This window comes from Phasianus colchicus, chromosome 4 (genome assembly GCF_987193195.1).
Source record: "Phasianus colchicus chromosome 4, bPhaCol1.hap1.1, whole genome shotgun sequence".
NCBI classification, from domain to species: Eukaryota; Metazoa; Chordata; class Aves; order Galliformes; family Phasianidae; genus Phasianus; species Phasianus colchicus.
In genome coordinates this window covers 803677-830234 of record NC_143439.1, presented here as the reverse complement: position 1 = coordinate 830234, position 26558 = coordinate 803677, and positions in this window count along the sequence as shown.

Here is a 26558-nt window from a genome sequence, read left to right as displayed (position 1 = left end):
CGATTTCAGAATACTGCATTTCCTGAAAACAGGGGGTTTTTTCTCCGCAGGAAAGAATCCACATCTCTCGACTTTCTGTAACGACCTCTCTGAAAGCACAACGTGTGTCTCTCCTGGAACTTCTAGCTGCCTTATTAGAGGGGCTTTTCCCTTCCACTCTGTTCGTCACAGAATGCTGAAGTGTAGCATCGGAAAAACAGAGAAAAACGAAATGTCCCTAGGAATCAACGGAAAGGCATAAGAATGAGAGAGAAGCGTAGTGCAGAATGCATGGACACAAGGAGAAGACAAGAACCGCTCCTTTGCGATGTGCGCAGAAGAAGCCGCTCGTCCGAGAAAAGCATCCGGCTGAAGTCGCTCTTTCTCGGCATGCGAGAGAGACGAGCCGCTGCTGAAGGCACACAGCGGCATTCGGGGAGAACCGCGATTTCTCGGCCAGCAACTGCAAACTCTCCGAAGCGGTTAACAGAGAGTGGCGCCGTCCACCCACGAGAGCGAAATAGCGAAATTGCTATGCCGAGAACGTGCGATTTCAGAATACTGCATTTCCTGAAAACAGGGGGTTTTTTCTCCGCAGGAAAGAATCCACATCTCTCGACTTTCTGTAACGTCCTCTCTGAAAGCACAACGTGTGTCGCTCCTGGAACTTCTAGCTGCCTTATTAGAGGGGCTTTTCCCTTCCACTCTGTTCGTCACAGAATGCTGAAGTGTAGCATCGGAAAAACAGAGAAAAACGAAATGTCCCTAGGAATCAACGGAAAGGCATAAGAATGAGAGAGAAGCGTAGTGCAGAATGCATGGACACAAGGAGAAGACAAGAACCGCTCCTTTGCGATGTGCGCAGAAGAAGCCGCTCGTCCGAGAAAAGCATCCGGCTGAAGTCGCTCTTTCTCGGCATGCGAGAGAGACGAGACCGCTGTTGAAGTCTGAAAGTGGTATTCGGGGAGAAAAGCGATTTAACGGCCAGCAACTGCAAACTCTCCGAAGCGGTTAACAGAGAGTGGCGCTGTCCACCCACGAGAGCGAAATAGCGAAATTGCTATGCCGAGAACGTGCGATTTCAGAATACTGCATTTCCTGAAAACAGGGGGTTTTTTCTCCGCAGGAAAGAATCCACATCTCTCGACTTTCTGTAACGTCCTCTCTGAAAGCACAACGTGTGTCTCTCCTGGAACTTCTAGCTGCCTTATTAGAGGGGCTTTTCCCTTCTACTATGTTCGTCACAGAATGCTGAAGTGTAGCATCGGAAAAACAGAGAAAAACGAAATGTCCCTAGGAATCAAGGGTTAAGAATGAGAGAGAAGCGTAGTGCAGAATGCATGGACACAAGGAGAAGTCAGAACCACTCCTTTGGGATGTGCGCAGAAGAAGCCGCTCGTCCGAGAAAAGCATCCGGCTGAAGTCGCCCTTTCTCAGCATCCGACAAGACCGCTGTTGAAGTCTGAAAGTGGTATTCGGGGAGAAAAGCGATTTAACGGGCAGCAACTGCAAACTCTCCGTAGAGATAATGTCATTGGATTGGAGAAATGTGGTATTTCGGGGAGATAATGTCCTAATTTGTGGAGAAGATGCCGTTCTGTGAGGGGGAAGCATACATTTCTGAGAGAAAATCTCCTATTTAGGGTGAAAGTGTCATCTTGCTAACGAACTTCATGGAGAAATTATGAGGTATTTTTATGAAACCTGGTATTACCTTGAAAGAGTATGTCTGTGATCAAATGCCATATTTCTGGGAGAAGAGGTCTGATGTGGGGGGGGGAAGGTGATGTATCTGTGAGAAAGCTGGTGTTTCTGGGAGAAAATGCCAGGTATTGGTGAGGAAACAGATGCTAGAGAGGGAAAAGGCCATCCCTTTGGGAGAGAAGTGGTATTTCTGGGAGAAAATGCCCCAAATCGGGGAGTAAGTGTCATCCTGAGGCGTGTCATGGAGTAGATTTGGGAGGAAATGGAGGTGTTTCACAGAGTAGCGGCACTTCTGGGAGAAAATGTCCTCAGTGGGAAAGACAATGTCCTCTTGAGGGAAGAAAACGGGTCTTTCTTACAGCCAATGTCATCCAATTGGGAGAAAATCTCCTCTCCTGGGGAGAAAAGTGGTCTTTCTGAGAGAAGGTGTCCTCTTCTTGGCTGCAAGTGTCCCATTTGGCATTGTCATGGAGGCTTTTTGGGGAGAAAGCGTGTGGCAGTTGTAAGAGAAGGGGTATTTCTGGGAGCAAATCTCCTCTTTTTGGAAGAGAAGGTGAAATTTCCAAGGGAAAAGTGGCATTTCTGGGAGGAAATGACATAGCTGGGGGAGAAAAGTGGGAACCGGTGGGAAAGAAGATCTTGTACTGGAGAGCAACGGTGGTCTTTTTGGTGTGCCAAGTGGTCTCTTGGGGAGACAACGTGGTAAATAGGGGAGACAATGTCCTCTGGAGGAGTGTCAAGTAGTATTTGGGAGAGCAAACGTCAGGTATTTCTCGGAAACCGGCTGTTTCTGGGAGATAGTAGCAGACTTGGTTGGAAAATGACAGGTGTTTGTGAGAAAGCTGGTATTTTGGGAAAAAAAGGCCGTTTTTTAAAGAATAAGCTGGCATTTCTGGGAGAATATGTCCCATCTTTGGGAGAAAACGGGTGTATGTGGGAGAAAATGTCGTGTATTTGGGAGAAAGCTGGTGTATGTGGGAGAAAAGGCCATTGTGATGGGAGTCAGTGTGATCTTGAGGAGTGGAAAGCAGTATTCTTGAGATGAAACGTGAGGTATTTCTAAGAGTCCTGGTATTTCTGGGAGAAAATGTCTTGTTTTGGAGAGCCAAAGTCCCATTTTGGGGGCAGAAGCTGGTATTTCTGTGACACTGCCATCTTGATGGGGGTAAGTGTGATCTTGAGGAGTGTAAAGCAGCATTTTGGTTAGAAAATGGGAGCTCTTCCTAAGAGCAGTGCTATTTCTGGGAGAAAAGGAGCTCTACTGGGCATAAAAATGGTGTATCTGTGATAAAATGCCACATTTCTGAAAGAAACTGTCCTCTTGCGGAGTGTAATGCTGTATGTTCCGGAGGAAATGGGAAATATTCAGCAGAGTCCTGGTATTTCTGGGAGAAGAGGTCTGATGTGGGGGGGGGAAGGTGATGTATCTGTGAGAGAGCTGGTGTTTCTGGGAGAAAATGCCAGGTATTGGTGAGGAAACAGATGCTAGAGAGGGAAAAGGCCATCCCTTTGGGAGAGAAGTGGTATTTCTGGGAGAAAATGCCCCAAATCGGGGAGTAAGTGTCATCCTGAGGCGTGTCATGGAGTAGATTTGGGAGGAAATGGAGGTGTTTCACAGAGTAGCGGCACTTCTGGGAGAAAATGTCCTCAGTGGGAAAGACAATGTCCTCTTGAGGGAAGAAAACAGGTCTTTCTTACAGCAAATGTCATCCAATTGGGAGAAAATCTCCTCTCTTGGGGAGAAAAGTGGTCTTTCTGAGAGAAGGTGTCCTCTTCTTGGCTGCAAGTGTCCCATTTGGCATTGTCATGGAGGCTTTTTGGGGAGAAAGCGTGTGGCAGTTGTAAGAGAAGGGGTATTTCTGGGAGCAAATCTCCTCTTTTTGGAAGAGAAGGTGAAATTTCCAAGGGAAAAGTGGCATTTCTGGGAGGAAATGACATAGCTTGGGGAGAAAAGTGGGAACCGGTGGGAAAGAAGATCTTGTACTGGAGAGCAACGGTGGTCTTTTTGGTGTGCCAAGTGGTCTCTTGGGGAGACAACGTGGTAAATAGGGGAGACAATGTCCTCTGGAGGAGTGTCAAGTAGTATTTGGGAGAGCAAACGTCAGGTATTTCTCGGAAACCGGCTGTTTCTGGGAGATAGTAGCAGACTTGGTTGGAAAATGACAGGTGTTTGTGAGAAAGCTGGTATTTTGGGGAAAAAAGGCCGTTTTTTAAAGAATAAGCTGGCATTTCTGGGAGAATATGTCCCATCTTTGGGAGAAAACGGGTGTATGTGGGAGAAAATGTCGTGTATTTGGGAGAAAGCTGGTGTATGTGGGAGAAAAGGCCATTGTGATGGGAGTCAGTGTGATCTTGAGGAGTGGAAAGCAGTATTCTTGAGATGAAACGTGAGGTATTTCTAAGAGTCCTGGTATTTCTGGGAGAAAATGTCTTGTTTTGGAGAGCCAAAGTCCCATTTTGGGGGCAGAAGCTGGTATTTCTGTGACACTGCCATCTTGATGGGGGTAAGTGTGATCTTGAGGAGTGTAAAGCAGCATTTTGGTTAGAAAATGGGAGCTCTTCCTAAGAGCAGTGCTATTTCTGGGAGAAAAGGAGCTCTACTGGGCATAAAAATGGTGTATCTGTGATAAAATGCCACATTTCTGAAAGAAACTGTCCTCTTGCGGAGTGTAATGCTGTATGTTCCGGAGGAAATGGGAAATATTCAGCAGAGTCCTGGTATTTCTGGGAGAAGAGGTCTGATGTGGGGGGGGGAAGGTGATGTATCTGTGAGAGAGCTGGTGTTTCTGGGAGAAAATGCCAGGTATTGGTGAGGAAACAGATGCTAGAGAGGGAAAAGGCCATCCCTTTGGGAGAGAAGTGGTATTTCTGGGAGAAAATGCCCCAAATCGGGGAGTAAGTGTCATCCTGAGGCGTGTCATGGAGTAGATTTGGGAGGAAATGGAGGTGTTTCACAGAGTAGCGGCACTTCTGGGAGAAAATGTCCTCAGTGGGAAAGACAATGTCCTCTTGAGGGAAGAAAACGGGTCTTTCTTACAGCAAATGTCATCCAATTGGGAGAAAATCTCCTCTCTTGGGGAGAAAAGTGGTCTTTCTGAGAGAAGGTGTCCTCTTCTTGGCTGCAAGTGTCCCATTTGGCATTGTCATGGAGGCTTTTTGGGGAGAAAGCGTGTGGCAGTTGTAAGAGAAGGGGTATTTCTGGGAGCAAATCTCCTCTTTTTGGAAGAGAAGGTGAAATTTCCAAGGGAAAAGTGGCATTTCTGGGAGGAAATGACATAGCTTGGGGAGAAAAGTGGGAACCGGTGGGAAAGAAGATCTTGTACTGGAGAGCAACGGTGGTCTTTTTGGTGTGCCAAGTGGTCTCTTGGGGAGACAACGTGGTAAATAGGGGAGACAATGTCCTCTGGAGGAGTGTCAAGTAGTATTTGGGAGAGCAAACGTCAGGTATTTCTCGGAAACCGGCTGTTTCTGGGAGATAGTAGCAGACTTGGTTGGAAAATGACAGGTGTTTGTGAGAAAGCTGGTATTTTGGGAAAAAAAGGCCGTTTTTTAAAGAATAAGCTGGCATTTCTGGGAGAATATGTCCCATCTTTGGGAGAAAACGGGTGTATGTGGGAGAAAATGTCGTGTATTTGGGAGAAAGCTGGTGTATGTGGGAGAAAAGGCCATTGTGATGGGAGTCAGTGTGATCTTGAGGAGTGGAAAGCAGTATTCTTGAGATGAAACGTGAGGTATTTCTAAGAGTCCTGGTATTTCTGGGAGAAAATGTCTTGTTTTGGAGAGCCAAAGTCCCATTTTGGGGGCAGAAGCTGGTATTTCTGTGACACTGCCATCTTGATGGGGGTAAGTGTGATCTTGAGGAGTGTAAAGCAGCATTTTGGTTAGAAAATGGGAGCTCTTCCTAAGAGCAGTGCTATTTCTGGGAGAAAAGGAGCTCTACTGGGCATAAAAATGGTGTATCTGTGATAAAATGCCACATTTCTGAAAGAAACTGTCCTCTTGCGGAGTGTAATGCTGTATGTTCCGGAGGAAATGGGAAATATTCAGCAGAGTCCTGGTATTTCTGGGAGAAGAGGTCTGATGTGGGGGGGGGAAGGTGATGTATCTGTGAGAGAGCTGGTGTTTCTGGGAGAAAATGCCAGGTATTGGTGAGGAAACAGATGCTAGAGAGGGAAAAGGCCATCCCTTTGGGAGAGAAGTGGTATTTCTGGGAGAAAATGCCCCAAATCGGGGAGTAAGTGTCATCCTGAGGCGTGTCATGGAGTAGATTTGGGAGGAAATGGAGGTGTTTCACAGAGTAGCGGCACTTCTGGGAGAAAATGTCCTCAGTGGGAAAGACAATGTCCTCTTGAGGGAAGAAAACGGGTCTTTCTTACAGCAAATGTCATCCAATTGGGAGAAAATCTCCTCTCTTGGGGAGAAAAGTGGTCTTTCTGAGAGAAGGTGTCCTCTTCTTGGCTGCAAGTGTCCCATTTGGCATTGTCATGGAGGCTTTTTGGGGAGAAAGCGTGTGGCAGTTGTAAGAGAAGGGGTATTTCTGGGAGCAAATCTCCTCTTTTTGGAAGAGAAGGTGAAATTTCCAAGGGAAAAGTGGCATTTCTGGGAGGAAATGACATAGCTTGGGGAGAAAAGTGGGAACCGGTGGGAAAGAAGATCTTGTACTGGAGAGCAACGGTGGTCTTTTTGGTGTGCCAAGTGGTCTCTTGGGGAGACAACGTGGTAAATAGGGGAGACAATGTCCTCTGGAGGAGTGTCAAGTAGTATTTGGGAGAGCAAACGTCAGGTATTTCTCGGAAACCGGCTGTTTCTGGGAGATAGTAGCAGACTTGGTTGGAAAATGACAGGTGTTTGTGCGAAAGCTGGTATTTTGGGGAAAAAAGGCCGTTTTTTAAAGAATAAGCTGGCATTTCTGGGAGAATATGTCCCATCTTTGGGAGAAAACGGGTGTATGTGGGAGAAAATGTCGTGTATTTGGGAGAAAGCTGGTGTATGTGGGAGAAAAGGCCATTGTGATGGGAGTCAGTGTGATCTTGAGGAGTGGAAAGCAGTATTCTTGAGATGAAACGTGAGGTATTTCTAAGAGTCCTGGTATTTCTGGGAGAAAATGTCTTGTTTTGGAGAGCCAAAGTCCCATTTTGGGGGCAGAAGCTGGTATTTCTGTGACACTGCCATCTTGATGGGGGTAAGTGTGATCTTGAGGAGTGTAAAGCAGCATTTTGGTTAGAAAATGAGAGCTCTTCCTAAGAGCAGTGCTATTTCTGGGAGAAAAGGAGCTCTACTGGGCATAAAAATGGTGTATCTGTGATAAAATGCCACATTTCTGAAAGAAACTGTCCTCTTGCGGAGTGTAATGCTGTATGTTCCGGAGGAAATGGGAAATATTCAGCAGAGTCCTGGTATTTCTGGGAGAAGAGGTCTGATGTGGGGGGGGGAAGGTGATGTATCTGTGAGAAAGCTGGTGTTTCTGGGAGAAAATGCCAGGTATTGGTGAGGAAACAGATGCTAGAGAGGGAAAAGGCCATCCCTTTGGGAGAGAAGTGGTATTTCTGGGAGAAAATGCCCCAAATCGGGGAGTAAGTGTCATCCTGAGGCGTGTCATGGAGTAGATTTGGGAGGAAATGGAGGTGTTTCACAGAGTAGCGGCACTTCTGGGAGAAAATGTCCTCAGTGGGAAAGACAATGTCCTCTTGAGGGAAGAAAACAGGTCTTTCTTACAGCAAATGTCATCCAATTGGGAGAAAATCTCCTCTCTTGGGGAGAAAAGTGGTCTTTCTGAGAGAAGGTGTCCTCTTCTTGGCTGCAAGTGTCCCATTTGGCATTGTCATGGAGGCTTTTTGGGGAGAAAGCGTGTGGCAGTTGTAAGAGAAGGGGTATTTCTGGGAGCAAATCTCCTCTTTTTGGAAGAGAAGGTGAAATTTCCAAGGGAAAAGTGGCATTTCTGGGAGGAAATGACATAGCTGGGGGAGAAAAGTGGGAACCGGTGGGAAAGAAGATCTTGTACTGGAGAGCAACGGTGGTCTTTTTGGTGTGCCAAGTGGTCTCTTGGGGAGACAACGTGGTAAATAGGGGAGACAATGTCCTCTGGAGGAGTGTCAAGTAGTATTTGGGAGAGCAAACGTCAGGTATTTCTCGGAAACCGGCTGTTTCTGGGAGATAGTAGCAGACTTGGTTGGAAAATGACAGGTGTTTGTGAGAAAGCTGGTATTTTGGGGAAAAAAGGCCGTTTTTTAAAGAATAAGCTGGCATTTCTGGGAGAATATGTCCCATCTTTGGGAGAAAACGGGTGTATGTGGGAGAAAATGTCGTGTATTTGGGAGAAAGCTGGTGTATGTGGGAGAAAAGGCCATTGTGATGGGAGTCAGTGTGATCTTGAGGAGTGGAAAGCAGTATTCTTGAGATGAAACGTGAGGTATTTCTAAGAGTCCTGGTATTTCTGGGAGAAAATGTCTTGTTTTGGAGAGCCAAAGTCCCATTTTGGGGGCAGAAGCTGGTATTTCTGTGACACTGCCATCTTGATGGGGGTAAGTGTGATCTTGAGGAGTGTAAAGCAGCATTTTGGTTAGAAAATGAGAGCTCTTCCTAAGAGCAGTGCTATTTCTGGGAGAAAAGGAGCTCTACTGGGCATAAAAATGGTGTATCTGTGATAAAATGCCACATTTCTGAAAGAAACTGTCCTCTTGCGGAGTGTAATGCTGTATGTTCCGGAGGAAATGGGAAATATTCAGCAGAGTCCTGGTATTTCTGGGAGAAGAGGTCTGATGTGGGGGGGGGAAGGTGATGTATCTGTGAGAGAGCTGGTGTTTCTGGGAGAAAATGCCAGGTATTGGTGAGGAAACAGATGCTAGAGAGGGAAAAGGCCATCCCTTTGGGAGAGAAGTGGTATTTCTGGGAGAAAATGCCCCAAATCGGGGAGTAAGTGTCATCCTGAGGCGTGTCATGGAGTAGATTTGGGAGGAAATGGAGGTGTTTCACAGAGTAGCGGCACTTCTGGGAGAAAATGTCCTCAGTGGGAAAGACAATGTCCTCTTGAGGGAAGAAAACGGGTCTTTCTTACAGCCAATGTCATCCAATTGGGAGAAAATCTCCTCTCCTGGGGAGAAAAGTGGTCTTTCTGAGAGAAGGTGTCCTCTTCTTGGCTGCAAGTGTCCCATTTGGCATTGTCATGGAGGCTTTTTGGGGAGAAAGCGTGTGGCAGTTGTAAGAGAAGGGGTATTTCTGGGAGCAAATCTCCTCTTTTTGGAAGAGAAGGTGAAATTTCCAAGGGAAAAGTGGCATTTCTGGGAGGAAATGACATAGCTGGGGGAGAAAAGTGGGAACCGGTGGGAAAGAAGATCTTGTACTGGAGAGCAACGGTGGTCTTTTTGGTGTGCCAAGTGGTCTCTTGGGGAGACAACGTGGTAAATAGGGGAGACAATGTCCTCTGGAGGAGTGTCAAGTAGTATTTGGGAGAGCAAACGTCAGGTATTTCTCGGAAACCGGCTGTTTCTGGGAGATAGTAGCAGACTTGGTTGGAAAATGACAGGTGTTTGTGAGAAAGCTGGTATTTTGGGAAAAAAAGGCCGTTTTTTAAAGAATAAGCTGGCATTTCTGGGAGAATATGTCCCATCTTTGGGAGAAAACGGGTGTATGTGGGAGAAAATGTCGTGTATTTGGGAGAAAGCTGGTGTATGTGGGAGAAAAGGCCATTGTGATGGGAGTCAGTGTGATCTTGAGGAGTGGAAAGCAGTATTCTTGAGATGAAACGTGAGGTATTTCTAAGAGTCCTGGTATTTCTGGGAGAAAATGTCTTGTTTTGGAGAGCCAAAGTCCCATTTTGGGGGCAGAAGCTGGTATTTCTGTGACACTGCCATCTTGATGGGGGTAAGTGTGATCTTGAGGAGTGTAAAGCAGCATTTTGGTTAGAAAATGGGAGCTCTTCCTAAGAGCAGTGCTATTTCTGGGAGAAAAGGAGCTCTACTGGGCATAAAAACGGTGTATCTGTGATAAAATGCCACATTTCTGAAAGAAACTGTCCTCTTGCGGAGTGTAATGCTGTATGTTCCGGAGGAAATGGGAAATATTCAGCAGAGTCCTGGTATTTCTGGGAGAAGAGGTCTGATGTGGGGGGGGGAAGGTGATGTATCTGTGAGAGAGCTGGTGTTTCTGGGAGAAAATGCCAGGTATTGGTGAGGAAACAGATGCTAGAGAGGGAAAAGGCCATCCCTTTGGGAGAGAAGTGGTATTTCTGGGAGAAAATGCCCCAAATCGGGGAGTAAGTGTCATCCTGAGGCGTGTCATGGAGTAGATTTGGGAGGAAATGGAGGTGTTTCACAGAGTAGCGGCACTTCTGGGAGAAAATGTCCTCAGTGGGAAAGACAATGTCCTCTTGAGGGAAGAAAACGGGTCTTTCTTACAGCCAATGTCATCCAATTGGGAGAAAATCTCCTCTCCTGGGGAGAAAAGTGGTCTTTCTGAGAGAAGGTGTCCTCTTCTTGGCTGCAAGTGTCCCATTTGGCATTGTCATGGAGGCTTTTTGGGGAGAAAGCGTGTGGCAGTTGTAAGAGAAGGGGTATTTCTGGGAGCAAATCTCCTCTTTTTGGAAGAGAAGGTGAAATTTCCAAGGGAAAAGTGGCATTTCTGGGAGGAAATGACATAGCTGGGGGAGAAAAGTGGGAACCGGTGGGAAAGAAGATCTTGTACTGGAGAGCAACGGTGGTCTTTTTGGTGTGCCAAGTGGTCTCTTCGGGAGACAACGTGGTAAATAGGGGAGACAATGTCCTCTGGAGGAGTGTCAAGTAGTATTTGGGAGAGCAAACGTCAGGTATTTCTCGGAAACCGGCTGTTTCTGGGAGATAGTAGCAGACTTGGTTGGAAAATGACAGGTGTTTGTGAGAAAGCTGGTATTTTGGGAAAAAAAGGCCGTTTTTTAAAGAATAAGCTGGCATTTCTGGGAGAATATGTCCCATCTTTGGGAGAAAACGGGTGTATGTGGGAGAAAATGTCGTGTATTTGGGAGAAAGCTGGTGTATGTGGGAGAAAAGGCCATTGTGATGGGAGTCAGTGTGATCTTGAGGAGTGGAAAGCAGTATTCTTGAGATGAAACGTGAGGTATTTCTAAGAGTCCTGGTATTTCTGGGAGAAAATGTCTTGTTTTGGAGAGCCAAAGTCCCATTTTGGGGGCAGAAGCTGGTATTTCTGTGACACTGCCATCTTGATGGGGGTAAGTGTGATCTTGAGGAGTGTAAAGCAGCATTTTGGTTAGAAAATGGGAGCTCTTCCTAAGAGCAGTGCTATTTCTGGGAGAAAAGGAGCTCTACTGGGCATAAAAACGGTGTATCTGTGATAAAATGCCACATTTCTGAAAGAAACTGTCCTCTTGCGGAGTGTAATGCTGTATGTTCCGGAGGAAATGGGAAATATTCAGCAGAGTCCTGGTATTTCTGGGAGAAGAGGTCTGATGTGGGGGGGGGAAGGTGATGTATCTGTGAGAGAGCTGGTGTTTCTGGGAGAAAATGCCAGGTATTGGTGAGGAAACAGATGCTAGAGAGGGAAAAGGCCATCCCTTTGGGAGAGAAGTGGTATTTCTGGGAGAAAATGCCCCAAATCGGGGAGTAAGTGTCATCCTGAGGCGTGTCATGGAGTAGATTTGGGAGGAAATGGAGGTGTTTCACAGAGTAGCGGCACTTCTGGGAGAAAATGTCCTCAGTGGGAAAGACAATGTCCTCTTGAGGGAAGAAAACGGGTCTTTCTTACAGCCAATGTCATCCAATTGGGAGAAAATCTCCTCTCCTGGGGAGAAAAGTGGTCTTTCTGAGAGAAGGTGTCCTCTTCTTGGCTGCAAGTGTCCCATTTGGCATTGTCATGGAGGCTTTTTGGGGAGAAAGCGTGTGGCAGTTGTAAGAGAAGGGGTATTTCTGGGAGCAAATCTCCTCTTTTTGGAAGAGAAGGTGAAATTTCCAAGGGAAAAGTGGCATTTCTGGGAGGAAATGACATAGCTGGGGGAGAAAAGTGGGAACCGGTGGGAAAGAAGATCTTGTACTGGAGAGCAACGGTGGTCTTTTTGGTGTGCCAAGTGGTCTCTTGGGGAGACAACGTGGTAAATAGGGGAGACAATGTCCTCTGGAGGAGTGTCAAGTAGTATTTGGGAGAGCAAACGTCAGGTATTTCTCGGAAACCGGCTGTTTCTGGGAGATAGTAGCAGACTTGGTTGGAAAATGACAGGTGTTTGTGAGAAAGCTGGTATTTTGGGAAAAAAAGGCCGTTTTTTAAAGAATAAGCTGGCATTTCTGGGAGAATATGTCCCATCTTTGGGAGAAAACGGGTGTATGTGGGAGAAAATGTCGTGTATTTGGGAGAAAGCTGGTGTATGTGGGAGAAAAGGCCATTGTGATGGGAGTCAGTGTGATCTTGAGGAGTGGAAAGCAGTATTCTTGAGATGAAACGTGAGGTATTTCTAAGAGTCCTGGTATTTCTGGGAGAAAATGTCTTGTTTTGGAGAGCCAAAGTCCCATTTTGGGGGCAGAAGCTGGTATTTCTGTGACACTGCCATCTTGATGGGGGTAAGTGTGATCTTGAGGAGTGTAAAGCAGCATTTTGGTTAGAAAATGGGAGCTCTTCCTAAGAGCAGTGCTATTTCTGGGAGAAAAGGAGCTCTACTGGGCATAAAAACGGTGTATCTGTGATAAAATGCCACATTTCTGAAAGAAACTGTCCTCTTGCGGAGTGTAATGCTGTATGTTCCGGAGGAAATGGGAAATATTCAGCAGAGTCCTGGTATTTCTGGGAGAAGAGGTCTGATGTGGGGGGGGGAAGGTGATGTATCTGTGAGAGAGCTGGTGTTTCTGGGAGAAAATGCCAGGTATTGGTGAGGAAACAGATGCTAGAGAGGGAAAAGGCCATCCCTTTGGGAGAGAAGTGGTATTTCTGGGAGAAAATGCCCCAAATCGGGGAGTAAGTGTCATCCTGAGGCGTGTCATGGAGTAGATTTGGGAGGAAATGGAGGTGTTTCACAGAGTAGTGGCACTTCTGGGAGAAAATGTCCTCAGTGGGAAAGACAATGTCCTCTTGAGGGAAGAAAACGGGTCTTTCTTACAGCCAATGTCATCCAATTGGGAGAAAATCTCCTCTCCTGGGGAGAAAAGTGGTCTTTCTGAGAGAAGGTGTCCTCTTCTTGGCTGCAAGTGTCCCATTTGGCATTGTCATGGAGGCTTTTTGGGGAGAAAGCGTGTGGCAGTTGTAAGAGAAGGGGTATTTCTGGGAGCAAATCTCCTCTTTTTGGAAGAGAAGGTGAAATTTCCAAGGGAAAAGTGGCATTTCTGGGAGGAAATGACATAGCTGGGGGAGAAAAGTGGGAACCGGTGGGAAAGAAGATCTTGTACTGGAGAGCAACGGTGGTCTTTTTGGTGTGCCAAGTGGTCTCTTGGGGAGACAACGTGGTAAATAGGGGAGACAATGTCCTCTGGAGGAGTGTCAAGTAGTATTTGGGAGAGCAAACGTCAGGTATTTCTCGGAAACCGGCTGTTTCTGGGAGATAGTAGCAGACTTGGTTGGAAAATGACAGGTGTTTGTGAGAAAGCTGGTATTTTGGGAAAAAAAGGCCGTTTTTTAAAGAATAAGCTGGCATTTCTGGGAGAATATGTCCCATCTTTGGGAGAAAACGGGTGTATGTGGGAGAAAATGTCGTGTATTTGGGAGAAAGCTGGTGTATGTGGGAGAAAAGGCCATTGTGATGGGAGTCAGTGTGATCTTGAGGAGTGGAAAGCAGTATTCTTGAGATGAAACGTGAGGTATTTCTAAGAGTCCTGGTATTTCTGGGAGAAAATGTCTTGTTTTGGAGAGCCAAAGTCCCATTTTGGGGGCAGAAGCTGGTATTTCTGTGACACTGCCATCTTGATGGGGGTAAGTGTGATCTTGAGGAGTGTAAAGCAGCATTTTGGTTAGAAAATGGGAGCTCTTCCTAAGAGCAGTGCTATTTCTGGGAGAAAAGGAGCTCTACTGGGCATAAAAACGGTGTATCTGTGATAAAATGCCACATTTCTGAAAGAAACTGTCCTCTTGCGGAGTGTAATGCTGTATGTTCCGGAGGAAATGGGAAATATTCAGCAGAGTCCTGGTATTTCTGGGAGAAGAGGTCTGATGTGGGGGGGGGAAGGTGATGTATCTGTGAGAGAGCTGGTGTTTCTGGGAGAAAATGCCAGGTATTGGTGAGGAAACAGATGCTAGAGAGGGAAAAGGCCATCCCTTTGGGAGAGAAGTGGTATTTCTGGGAGAAAATGCCCCAAATCGGGGAGTAAGTGTCATCCTGAGGCGTGTCATGGAGTAGATTTGGGAGGAAATGGAGGTGTTTCACAGAGTAGCGGCACTTCTGGGAGAAAATGTCCTCAGTGGGAAAGACAATGTCCTCTTGAGGGAAGAAAACGGGTCTTTCTTACAGCCAATGTCATCCAATTGGGAGAAAATCTCCTCTCCTGGGGAGAAAAGTGGTCTTTCTGAGAGAAGGTGTCCTCTTCTTGGCTGCAAGTGTCCCATTTGGCATTGTCATGGAGGCTTTTTGGGGAGAAAGCGTGTGGCAGTTGTAAGAGAAGGGGTATTTCTGGGAGCAAATCTCCTCTTTTTGGAAGAGAAGGTGAAATTTCCAAGGGAAAAGTGGCATTTCTGGGAGGAAATGACATAGCTGGGGGAGAAAAGTGGGAACCGGTGGGAAAGAAGATCTTGTACTGGAGAGCAACGGTGGTCTTTTTGGTGTGCCAAGTGGTCTCTTGGGGAGACAACGTGGTAAATAGGGGAGACAATGTCCTCTGGAGGAGTGTCAAGTAGTATTTGGGAGAGCAAACGTCAGGTATTTCTCGGAAACCGGCTGTTTCTGGGAGATAGTAGCAGACTTGGTTGGAAAATGACAGGTGTTTGTGAGAAAGCTGGTATTTTGGGAAAAAAAGGCCGTTTTTTAAAGAATAAGCTGGCATTTCTGGGAGAATATGTCCCATCTTTGGGAGAAAACGGGTGTATGTGGGAGAAAATGTCGTGTATTTGGGAGAAAGCTGGTGTATGTGGGAGAAAAGGCCATTGTGATGGGAGTCAGTGTGATCTTGAGGAGTGGAAAGCAGTATTCTTGAGATGAAACGTGAGGTATTTCTAAGAGTCCTGGTATTTCTGGGAGAAAATGTCTTGTTTTGGAGAGCCAAAGTCCCATTTTGGGGGCAGAAGCTGGTATTTCTGTGACACTGCCATCTTGATGGGGGTAAGTGTGATCTTGAGGAGTGTAAAGCAGCATTTTGGTTAGAAAATGGGAGCTCTTCCTAAGAGCAGTGCTATTTCTGGGAGAAAAGGAGCTCTACTGGGCATAAAAACGGTGTATCTGTGATAAAATGCCACATTTCTGAAAGAAACTGTCCTCTTGCGGAGTGTAATGCTGTATGTTCCGGAGGAAATGGGAAATATTCAGCAGAGTCCTGGTATTTCTGGGAGAAGAGGTCTGATGTGGGGGGGGGAAGGTGATGTATCTGTGAGAGAGCTGGTGTTTCTGGGAGAAAATGCCAGGTATTGGTGAGGAAACAGATGCTAGAGAGGGAAAAGGCCATCCCTTTGGGAGAGAAGTGGTATTTCTGGGAGAAAATGCCCCAAATCGGGGAGTAAGTGTCATCCTGAGGCGTGTCATGGAGTAGATTTGGGAGGAAATGGAGGTGTTTCACAGAGTAGCGGCACTTCTGGGAGAAAATGTCCTCAGTGGGAAAGACAATGTCCTCTTGAGGGAAGAAAACGGGTCTTTCTTACAGCCAATGTCATCCAATTGGGAGAAAATCTCCTCTCCTGGGGAGAAAAGTGGTCTTTCTGAGAGAAGGTGTCCTCTTCTTGGCTGCAAGTGTCCCATTTGGCATTGTCATGGAGGCTTTTTGGGGAGAAAGCGTGTGGCAGTTGTAAGAGAAGGGGTATTTCTGGGAGCAAATCTCCTCTTTTTGGAAGAGAAGGTGAAATTTCCAAGGGAAAAGTGGCATTTCTGGGAGGAAATGACATAGCTGGGGGAGAAAAGTGGGAACCGGTGGGAAAGAAGATCTTGTACTGGAGAGCAACGGTGGTCTTTTTGGTGTGCCAAGTGGTCTCTTGGGGAGACAACGTGGTAAATAGGGGAGACAATGTCCTCTGGAGGAGTGTCAAGTAGTATTTGGGAGAGCAAACGTCAGGTATTTCTCGGAAACCGGCTGTTTCTGGGAGATAGTAGCAGACTTGGTTGGAAAATGACAGGTGTTTGTGAGAAAGCTGGTATTTTGGGAAAAAAAGGCCGTTTTTTAAAGAATAAGCTGGCATTTCTGGGAGAATATGTCCCATCTTTGGGAGAAAACGGGTGTATGTGGGAGAAAATGTCGTGTATTTGGGAGAAAGCTGGTGTATGTGGGAGAAAAGGCCATTGTGATGGGAGTCAGTGTGATCTTGAGGAGTGGAAAGCAGTATTCTTGAGATGAAACGTGAGGTATTTCTAAGAGTCCTGGTATTTCTGGGAGAAAATGTCTTGTTTTGGAGAGCCAAAGTCCCATTTTGGGGGCAGAAGCTGGTATTTCTGTGACACTGCCATCTTGATGGGGGTAAGTGTGATCTTGAGGAGTGTAAAGCAGCATTTTGGTTAGAAAATGGGAGCTCTTCCTAAGAGCAGTGCTATTTCTGGGAGAAAAGGAGCTCTACTGGGCATAAAAACGGTGTATCTGTGATAAAATGCCACATTTCTGAAAGAAACTGTCCTCTTGCGGAGTGTAATGCTGTATGTTCCGGAGGAAATGGGAAATATTCAGCAGAGTCCTGGTATTTCTGGGAGAAGAGGTCTGATGTGGGGGGGGGAAGGTGATGTATCTGTGAGAGAGCTGGTGTTTCTGGGAGAAAATGCCAGGTATTGGTGAGGAAACAGATGCTAGAGAGGGAAAAGGCCATCCCTTTGGGAGAGAAGTGGTATTTCTGGGAGAAAATGCCCCAAATCGGGGAGTAAGTGTCATCCTGAGGCGTGTCATGGAGTAGATTTGGGAGGAAATGGAGGTGTTTCACAGAGTAGCGGCACTTCTGGGAGAAAATGTCCTCAGTGGGAAAGACAATGTCCTCTTGAGGGAAGAAAACGGGTCTTTCTTACAGCCAATGTCATCCAATTGGGAGAAAATCTCCTCTCCTGGGGAGAAAAGTGGTCTTTCTGAGAGAAGGTGTCCTCTTCTTGGCTGCAAGTGTCCCATTTGGCATTGTCATGGAGGCTTTTTGGGGAGAAAGCGTGTGGCAGTTGTAAGAGAAGGGGTATTTCTGGGAGCAAATCTCCTCTTTTTGGAAGAGAAGGTGAAATTTCCAAGGGAAAAGTGGCATTTCTGGGAGGAAATGACATAGCTGGGGGAGAAAAGTGGGAACCGGTGGGAAAGAAGATCTTGTACTGGAGAGCAACGGTGGTCTTTTTGGTGTGCCAAGTGGTCTCTTGGGGAGACAACGTGGTAAATAGGGGAGACAATGTCCTCTGGAGGAGTGTCAAGTAGTATTTGGGAGAGCAAACGTCAGGTATTTCTCGGAAACCGGCTGTTTCTGGGAGATAGTAGCAGACTTGGTTGGAAAATGACAGGTGTTTGTGAGAAAGCTGGTATTTTGGGAAAAAAAGGCCGTTTTTTAAAGAATAAGCTGGCATTTCTGGGAGAATATGTCCCATCTTTGGGAGAAAACGGGTGTATGTGGGAGAAAATGTCGTGTATTTGGGAGAAAGCTGGTGTATGTGGGAGAAAAGGCCATTGTGATGGGAGTCAGTGTGATCTTGAGGAGTGGAAAGCAGTATTCTTGAGATGAAACGTGAGGTATTTCTAAGAGTCCTGGTATTTCTGGGAGAAAATGTCTTGTTTTGGAGAGCCAAAGTCCCATTTTGGGGGCAGAAGCTGGTATTTCTGTGACACTGCCATCTTGATGGGGGTAAGTGTGATCTTGAGGAGTGTAAAGCAGCATTTTGGTTAGAAAATGGGAGCTCTTCCTAAGAGCAGTGCTATTTCTGGGAGAAAAGGAGCTCTACTGGGCATAAAAACGGTGTATCTGTGATAAAATGCCACATTTCTGAAAGAAACTGTCCTCTTGCGGAGTGTAATGCTGTATGTTCCGGAGGAAATGGGAAATATTCAGCAGAGTCCTGGTATTTCTGGGAGAAGAGGTCTGATGTGGGGGGGGGAAGGTGATGTATCTGTGAGAAAGCTGGTGTTTCTGGGAGAAAATGCCAGGTATTGGTGAGGAAACAGATGCTAGAGAGGGAAAAGGCCATCCCTTTGGGAGAGAAGTGGTATTTCTGGGAGAAAATGCCCCAAATCGGGGAGTAAGTGTCATCCTGAGGCGTGTCATGGAGTAGATTTGGGAGGAAATGGAGGTGTTTCACAGAGTAGCGGCACTTCTGGGAGAAAATGTCCTCAGTGGGAAAGACAATGTCCTCTTGAGGGAAGAAAACGGGTCTTTCTTACAGCCAATGTCATCCAATTGGGAGAAAATCTCCTCTCCTGGGGAGAAAAGTGGTCTTTCTGAGAGAAGGTGTCCTCTTCTTGGCTGCAAGTGTCCCATTTGGCATTGTCATGGAGGCTTTTTGGGGAGAAAGCGTGTGGCAGTTGTAAGAGAAGGGGTATTTCTGGGAGCAAATCTCCTCTTTTTGGAAGAGAAGGTGAAATTTCCAAGGGAAAAGTGGCATTTCTGGGAGGAAATGACATAGCTGGGGGAGAAAAGTGGGAACCGGTGGGAAAGAAGATCTTGTACTGGAGAGCAACGGTGGTCTTTTTGGTGTGCCAAGTGGTCTCTTGGGGAGACAACGTGGTAAATAGGGGAGACAATGTCCTCTGGAGGAGTGTCAAGTAGTATTTGGGAGAGCAAACGTCAGGTATTTCTCGGAAACCGGCTGTTTCTGGGAGATAGTAGCAGACTTGGTTGGAAAATGACAGGTGTTTGTGAGAAAGCTGGTATTTTGGGAAAAAAAGGCCGTTTTTTAAAGAATAAGCTGGCATTTCTGGGAGAATATGTCCCATCTTTGGGAGAAAACGGGTGTATGTGGGAGAAAATGTCGTGTATTTGGGAGAAAGCTGGTGTATGTGGGAGAAAAGGCCATTGTGATGGGAGTCAGTGTGATCTTGAGGAGTGGAAAGCAGTATTCTTGAGATGAAACGTGAGGTATTTCTAAGAGTCCTGGTATTTCTGGGAGAAAATGTCTTGTTTTGGAGAGCCAAAGTCCCATTTTGGGGGCAGAAGCTGGTATTTCTGTGACACTGCCATCTTGATGGGGGTAAGTGTGATCTTGAGGAGTGTAAAGCAGCATTTTGGTTAGAAAATGGGAGCTCTTCCTAAGAGCAGTGCTATTTCTGGGAGAAAAGGAGCTCTACTGGGCATAAAAACGGTGTATCTGTGATAAAATGCCACATTTCTGAAAGAAACTGTCCTCTTGCGGAGTGTAATGCTGTATGTTCCGGAGGAAATGGGAAATATTCAGCAGAGTCCTGGTATTTCTGGGAGAAGAGGTCTGATGTGGGGGGGGGAAGGTGATGTATCTGTGAGAGAGCTGGTGTTTCTGGGAGAAAATGCCAGGTATTGGTGAGGAAACAGATGCTAGAGAGGGAAAAGGCCATCCCTTTGGGAGAGAAGTGGTATTTCTGGGAGAAAATGCCCCAAATCGGGGAGTAAGTGTCATCCTGAGGCGTGTCATGGAGTAGATTTGGGAGGAAATGGAGGTGTTTCACAGAGTAGCGGCACTTCTGGGAGAAAATGTCCTCAGTGGGAAAGACAATGTCCTCTTGAGGGAAGAAAACGGGTCTTTCTTACAGCAAATGTCATCCAATTGGGAGAAAATCTCCTCTCTTGGGGAGAAAAGTGGTCTTTCTGAGAGAAGGTGTCCTCTTCTTGGCTGCAAGTGTCCCATTTGGCATTGTCATGGAGGCTTTTTGGGGAGAAAGCGTGTGGCAGTTGTAAGAGAAGGGGTATTTCTGGGAGCAAATCTCCTCTTTTTGGAAGAGAAGGTGAAATTTCCAAGGGAAAAGTGGCATTTCTGGGAGGAAATGACATAGCTGGGGGAGAAAAGTGGGAACCGGTGGGAAAGAAGATCTTGTACTGGAGAGCAACGGTGGTCTTTTTGGTGTGCCAAGTGGTCTCTTGGGGAGACAACGTGGTAAATAGGGGAGACAATGTCCTCTGGAGGAGTGTCAAGTAGTATTTGGGAGAGCAAACGTCAGGTATTTCTCGGAAACCGGCTGTTTCTGGGAGATAGTAGCAGACTTGGTTGGAAAATGACAGGTGTTTGTGAGAAAGCTGGTATTTTGGGGAAAAAAGGCCGTTTTTTAAAGAATAAGCTGGCATTTCTGGGAGAATATGTCCCATCTTTGGGAGAAAACGGGTGTATGTGGGAGAAAATGTCGTGTATTTGGGAGAAAGCTGGTGTATGTGGGAGAAAAGGCCATTGTGATGGGAGTCAGTGTGATCTTGAGGAGTGGAAAGCAGTATTCTTGAGATGAAACGTGAGGTATTTCTAAGAGTCCTGGTATTTCTGGGAGAAAATGTCTTGTTTTGGAGAGCCAAAGTCCCATTTTGGGGGCAGAAGCTGGTATTTCTGTGACACTGCCATCTTGATGGGGGTAAGTGTGATCTTGAGGAGTGTAAAGCAGCATTTTGGTTAGAAAATGGGAGCTCTTCCTAAGAGCAGTGCTATTTCTGGGAGAAAAGGAGCTCTACTGGGCATAAAAACGGTGTATCTGTGATAAAATGCCACATTTCTGAAAGAAACTGTCCTCTTGCGGAGTGTAATGCTGTATGTTCCGGAGGAAATGGGAAATATTCAGCAGAGTCCTGGTATTTCTGGGAGAAGAGGTCTGATGTGGGGGGGGGAAGGTGATGTATCTGTGAGAGAGCTGGTGTTTCTGGGAGAAAATGCCAGGTATTGGTGAGGAAACAGATGCTAGAGAGGGAAAAGGCCATCCCTTTGGGAGAGAAGTGGTATTTCTGGGAGAAAATGCCCCAAATCGGGGAGTAAGTGTCATCCTGAGGCGTGTCATGGAGTAGATTTGGGAGGAAATGGAGGTGTTTCACAGAGTAGCGGCACTTCTGGGAGAAAATGTCCTCAGTGGGAAAGACAATGTCCTCTTGAGGGAAGAAAACGGGTCTTTCTTACAGCAAATGTCATCCAATTGGGAGAAAATCTCCTCTCTTGGGGAGAAAAGTGGTCTTTCTGAGAGAAGGTGTCCTCTTCTTGGCTGCAAGTGTCCCATTTGGCATTGTCATGGAGGCTTTTTGGGGAGAAAGCGTGTGGCAGTTGTAAGAGAAGGGGTATTTCTGGGAGCAAATCTCCTCTTTTTGGAAGAGAAGGTGAAATTTCCAAGGGAAAAGTGGCATTTCTGGGAGGAAATGACATAGCTGGGGGAGAAAAGTGGGAACCGGTGGGAAAGAAGATCTTGTACTGGAGAGCAACGGTGGTCTTTTTGGTGTGCCAAGTGGTCTCTTGGGGAGACAACGTGGTAAATAGGGGAGACAATGTCCTCTGGAGGAGTGTCAAGTAGTATTTGGGAGAGCAAACGTCAGGTATTTCTCGGAAACCGGCTGTTTCTGGGAGATAGTAGCAGACTTGGTTGGAAAATGACAGGTGTTTGTGAGAAAGCTGGTATTTTGGGGAAAAAAGGCCGTTTTTTAAAGAATAAGCTGGCATTTCTGGGAGAATATGTCCCATCTTTGGGAGAAAACGGGTGTATGTGGGAGAAAATGTCGTGTATTTGGGAGAAAGCTGGTGTATGTGGGAGAAAAGGCCATTGTGATGGGAGTCAGTGTGATCTTGAGGAGTGGAAAGCAGTATTCTTGAGATGAAACGTGAGGTATTTCTAAGAGTCCTGGTATTTCTGGGAGAAAATGTCTTGTTTTGGAGAGCCAAAGTCCCATTTTGGGGGCAGAAGCTGGTATTTCTGTGACACTGCCATCTTGATGGGGGTAAGTGTGATCTTGAGGAGTGTAAAGCAGCATTTTGGTTAGAAAATGGGAGCTCTTCCTAAGAGCAGTGCTATTTCTGGGAGAAAAGGAGCTCTACTGGGCATAAAAACGGTGTATCTGTGATAAAATGCCACATTTCTGAAAGAAACTGTCCTCTTGCGGAGTGTAATGCTGTATGTTCCGGAGGAAATGGGAAATATTCAGCAGAGTCCTGGTATTTCTGGGAGAAGAGGTCTGATGTGGGGGGGGGAAGGTGATGTATCTGTGAGAAAGCTGGTGTTTCTGGGAGAAAATGCCAGGTATTGGTGAGGAAACAGATGCTAGAGAGGGAAAAGGCCATCCCTTTGGGAGAGAAGTGGTATTTCTGGGAGAAAATGCCCCAAATCGGGGAGTAAGTGTCATCCTGAGGCGTGTCATGGAGTAGATTTGGGAGGAAATGGAGGTGTTTCACAGAGTAGCGGCACTTCTGGGAGAAAATGTCCTCAGTGGGAAAGACAATGTCCTCTTGAGGGAAGAAAACGGGTCTTTCTTACAGCAAATGTCATCCAATTGGGAGAAAATCTCCTCTCTTGGGGAGAAAAGTGGTCTTTCTGAGAGAAGGTGTCCTCTTCTTGGCTGCAAGTGTCCCATTTGGCATTGTCATGGAGGCTTTTTGGGGAGAAAGCGTGTGGCAGTTGTAAGAGAAGGGGTATTTCTGGGAGCAAATCTCCTCTTTTTGGAAGAGAAGGTGAAATTTCCAAGGGAAAAGTGGCATTTCTGGGAGGAAATGACATAGCTGGGGGAGAAAAGTGGGAACCGGTGGGAAAGAAGATCTTGTACTGGAGAGCAACGGTGGTCTTTTTGGTGTGCCAAGTGGTCTCTTGGGGAGACAACGTGGTAAATAGGGGAGACAATGTCCTCTGGAGGAGTGTCAAGTAGTATTTGGGAGAGCAAACGTCAGGTATTTCTCGGAAACCGGCTGTTTCTGGGAGATAGTAGCAGACTTGGTTGGAAAATGACAGGTGTTTGTGAGAAAGCTGGTATTTTGGGGAAAAAAGGCCGTTTTTTAAAGAATAAGCTGGCATTTCTGGGAGAATATGTCCCATCTTTGGGAGAAAACGGGTGTATGTGGGAGAAAATGTCGTGTATTTGGGAGAAAGCTGGTGTATGTGGGAGAAAAGGCCATTGTGATGGGAGTCAGTGTGATCTTGAGGAGTGGAAAGCAGTATTCTTGAGATGAAACGTGAGGTATTTCTAAGAGTCCTGGTATTTCTGGGAGAAAATGTCTTGTTTTGGAGAGCCAAAGTCCCATTTTGGGGGCAGAAGCTGGTATTTCTGTGACACTGCCATCTTGATGGGGGTAAGTGTGATCTTGAGGAGTGTAAAGCAGCATTTCGGTTAGAAAATGGGAGCTCTTCCTAAGAGCAGTGCTATTTCTGGGAGAAAAGGAGCTCTACTGGGCATAAAAACGGTGTATCTGTGATAAAATGCCACATTTCTGAAAGAAACTGTCCTCTTGCGGAGTGTAATGCTGTATGTTCCGGAGGAAATGGGAAATATTCAGCAGAGTCCTGGTATTTCTGGGAGAAGAGGTCTGATGTGGGGGGGGGAAGGTGATGTATCTGTGAGAAAGCTGGTGTTTCTGGGAGAAAATGCCAGGTATTGGTGAGGAAACAGATGCTAGAGAGGGAAAAGGCCATCCCTTTGGGAGAGAAGTGGTATTTCTGGGAGAAAATGCCCCAAATCGGGGAGTAAGTGTCATCCTGAGGCGTGTCATGGAGTAGATTTGGGAGGAAATGGAGGTGTTTCACAGAGTAGCGGCACTTCTGGGAGAAAATGTCCTCAGTGGGAAAGACAATGTCCTCTTGAGGGAAGAAAACGGGTCTTTCTTACAGCAAATGTCATCCAATTGGGAGAAAATCTCCTCTCTTGGGGAGAAAAGTGGTCTTTCTGAGAGAAGGTGTCCTCTTCTTGGCTGCAAGTGTCCCATTTGGCATTGTCATGGAGGCTTTTTGGGGAGAAAGCGTGTGGCAGTTGTAAGAGAAGGGGTATTTCTGGGAGCAAATCTCCTCTTTTTGGAAGAGAAGGTGAAATTTCCAAGGGAAAAGTGGCATTTCTGGGAGGAAATGACATAGCTGGGGGAGAAAAGTGGGAACCGGTGGGAAAGAAGATCTTGTACTGGAGAGCAACGGTGGTCTTTTTGGTGTGCCAAGTGGTCTCTTGGGGAGACAACGTGGTAAATAGGGGAGACAATGTCCTCTGGAGGAGTGTCAAGTAGTATTTGGGAGAGCAAACGTCAGGTATTTCTCGGAAACCGGCTGTTTCTGGGAGATAGTAGCAGACTTGGTTGGAAAATGACAGGTGTTTGTGAGAAAGCTGGTATTTTGGGGAAAAAAGGCCGTTTTTTAAAGAATAAGCTGGCATTTCTGGGAGAATATGTCCCATCTTTGGGAGAAAACGGGTGTATGTGGGAGAAAATGTCGTGTATTTGGGAGAAAGCTGGTGTATGTGGGAGAAAAGGCCATTGTGATGGGAGTCAGTGTGATCTTGAGGAGTGGAAAGCAGTATTCTTGAGATGAAACGTGAGGTATTTCTAAGAGTCCTGGTATTTCTGGGAGAAAATGTCTTGTTTTGGAGAGCCAAAGTCCCATTTTGGGGGCAGAAGCTGGTATTTCTGTGACACTGCCATCTTGATGGGGGTAAGTGTGATCTTGAGGAGTGTAAAGCAGCATTTTGGTTAGAAAATGGGAGCTCTTCCTAAGAGCAGTGCTATTTCTGGGAGAAAAGGAGCTCTACTGGGCATAAAAACGGTGTATCTGTGATAAAATGCCACATTTCTGAAAGAAACTGTCCTCTTGCGGAGTGTAATGCTGTATGTTCCGGAGGAAATGGGAAATATTCAGCAGAGTCCTGGTATTTCTGGGAGAAGAGGTCTGATGTGGGGGGGGGAAGGTGATGTATCTGTGAGAAAGCTGGTGTTTCTGGGAGAAAATGCCAGGTATTGGTGAGGAAACAGATGCTAGAGAGGGAAAAGGCCATCCCTTTGGGAGAGAAGTGGTATTTCTGGGAGAAAATGCCCCAAATCGGGGAGTAAGTGTCATCCTGAGGCGTGTCATGGAGTAGATTTGGGAGGAAATGGAGGTGTTTCACAGAGTAGCGGCACTTCTGGGAGAAAATGTCCTCAGTGGGAAAGACAATGTCCTCTTGAGGGAAGAAAACGGGTCTTTCTTACAGCAAATGTCATCCAATTGGGAGAAAATCTCCTCTCTTGGGGAGAAAAGTGGTCTTTCTGAGAGAAGGTGTCCTCTTCTTGGCTGCAAGTGTCCCATTTGGCATTGTCATGGAGGCTTTTTGGGGAGAAAGCGTGTGGCAGTTGTAAGAGAAGGGGTATTTCTGGGAGCAAATCTCCTCTTTTTGGAAGAGAAGGTGAAATTTCCAAGGGAAAAGTGGCATTTCTGGGAGGAAATGACATAGCTGGGGGAGAAAAGTGGGAACCGGTGGGAAAGAAGATCTTGTACTGGAGAGCAACGGTGGTCTTTTTGGTGTGCCAAGTGGTCTCTTGGGGAGACAACGTGGTAAATAGGGGAGACAATGTCCTCTGGAGGAGTGTCAAGTAGTATTTGGGAGAGCAAACGTCAGGTATTTCTCGGAAACCGGCTGTTTCTGGGAGATAGTAGCAGACTTGGTTGGAAAATGACAGGTGTTTGTGAGAAAGCTGGTATTTTGGGGAAAAAAGGCCGTTTTTTAAAGAATAAGCTGGCATTTCTGGGAGAATATGTCCCATCTTTGGGAGAAAACGGGTGTATGTGGGAGAAAATGTCGTGTATTTGGGAGAAAGCTGGTGTATGTGGGAGAAAAGGCCATTGTGATGGGAGTCAGTGTGATCTTGAGGAGTGGAAAGCAGTATTCTTGAGATGAAACGTGAGGTATTTCTAAGAGTCCTGGTATTTCTGGGAGAAAATGTCTTGTTTTGGAGAGCCAAAGTCCCATTTTGGGGGCAGAAGCTGGTATTTCTGTGACACTGCCATCTTGATGGGGGTAAGTGTGATCTTGAGGAGTGTAAAGCAGCATTTTGGTTAGAAAATGGGAGCTCTTCCTAAGAGCAGTGCTATTTCTGGGAGAAAAGGAGCTCTACTGGGCATAAAAACGGTGTATCTGTGATAAAATGCCACATTTCTGAAAGAAACTGTCCTCTTGCGGAGTGTAATGCTGTATGTTCCGGAGGAAATGGGAAATATTCAGCAGAGTCCTGGTATTTCTGGGAGAAGAGGTCTGATGTGGGGGGGGGAAGGTGATGTATCTGTGAGAAAGCTGGTGTTTCTGGGAGAAAATGCCAGGTATTGGTGAGGAAACAGATGCTAGAGAGGGAAAAGGCCATCCCTTTGGGAGAGAAGTGGTATTTCTGGGAGAAAATGCCCCAAATCGGGGAGTAAGTGTCATCCTGAGGCGTGTCATGGAGTAGATTTGGGAGGAAATGGAGGTGTTTCACAGAGTAGCGGCACTTCTGGGAGAAAATGTCCTCAGTGGGAAAGACAATGTCCTCTTGAGGGAAGAAAACGGGTCTTTCTTACAGCAAATGTCATCCAATTGGGAGAAAATCTCCTCTCTTGGGGAGAAAAGTGGTCTTTCTGAGAGAAGGTGTCCTCTTCTTGGCTGCAAGTGTCCCATTTGGCATTGTCATGGAGGCTTTTTGGGGAGAAAGCGTGTGGCAGTTGTAAGAGAAGGGGTATTTCTGGGAGCAAATCTCCTCTTTTTGGAAGAGAAGGTGAAATTTCCAAGGGAAAAGTGGCATTTCTGGGAGGAAATGACATAGCTGGGGGAGAAAAGTGGGAACCGGTGGGAAAGAAGATCTTGTACTGGAGAGCAACGGTGGTCTTTTTGGTGTGCCAAGTGGTCTCTTGGGGAGACAACGTGGTAAATAGGGGAGACAATGTCCTCTGGAGGAGTGTCAAGTAGTATTTGGGAGAGCAAACGTCAGGTATTTC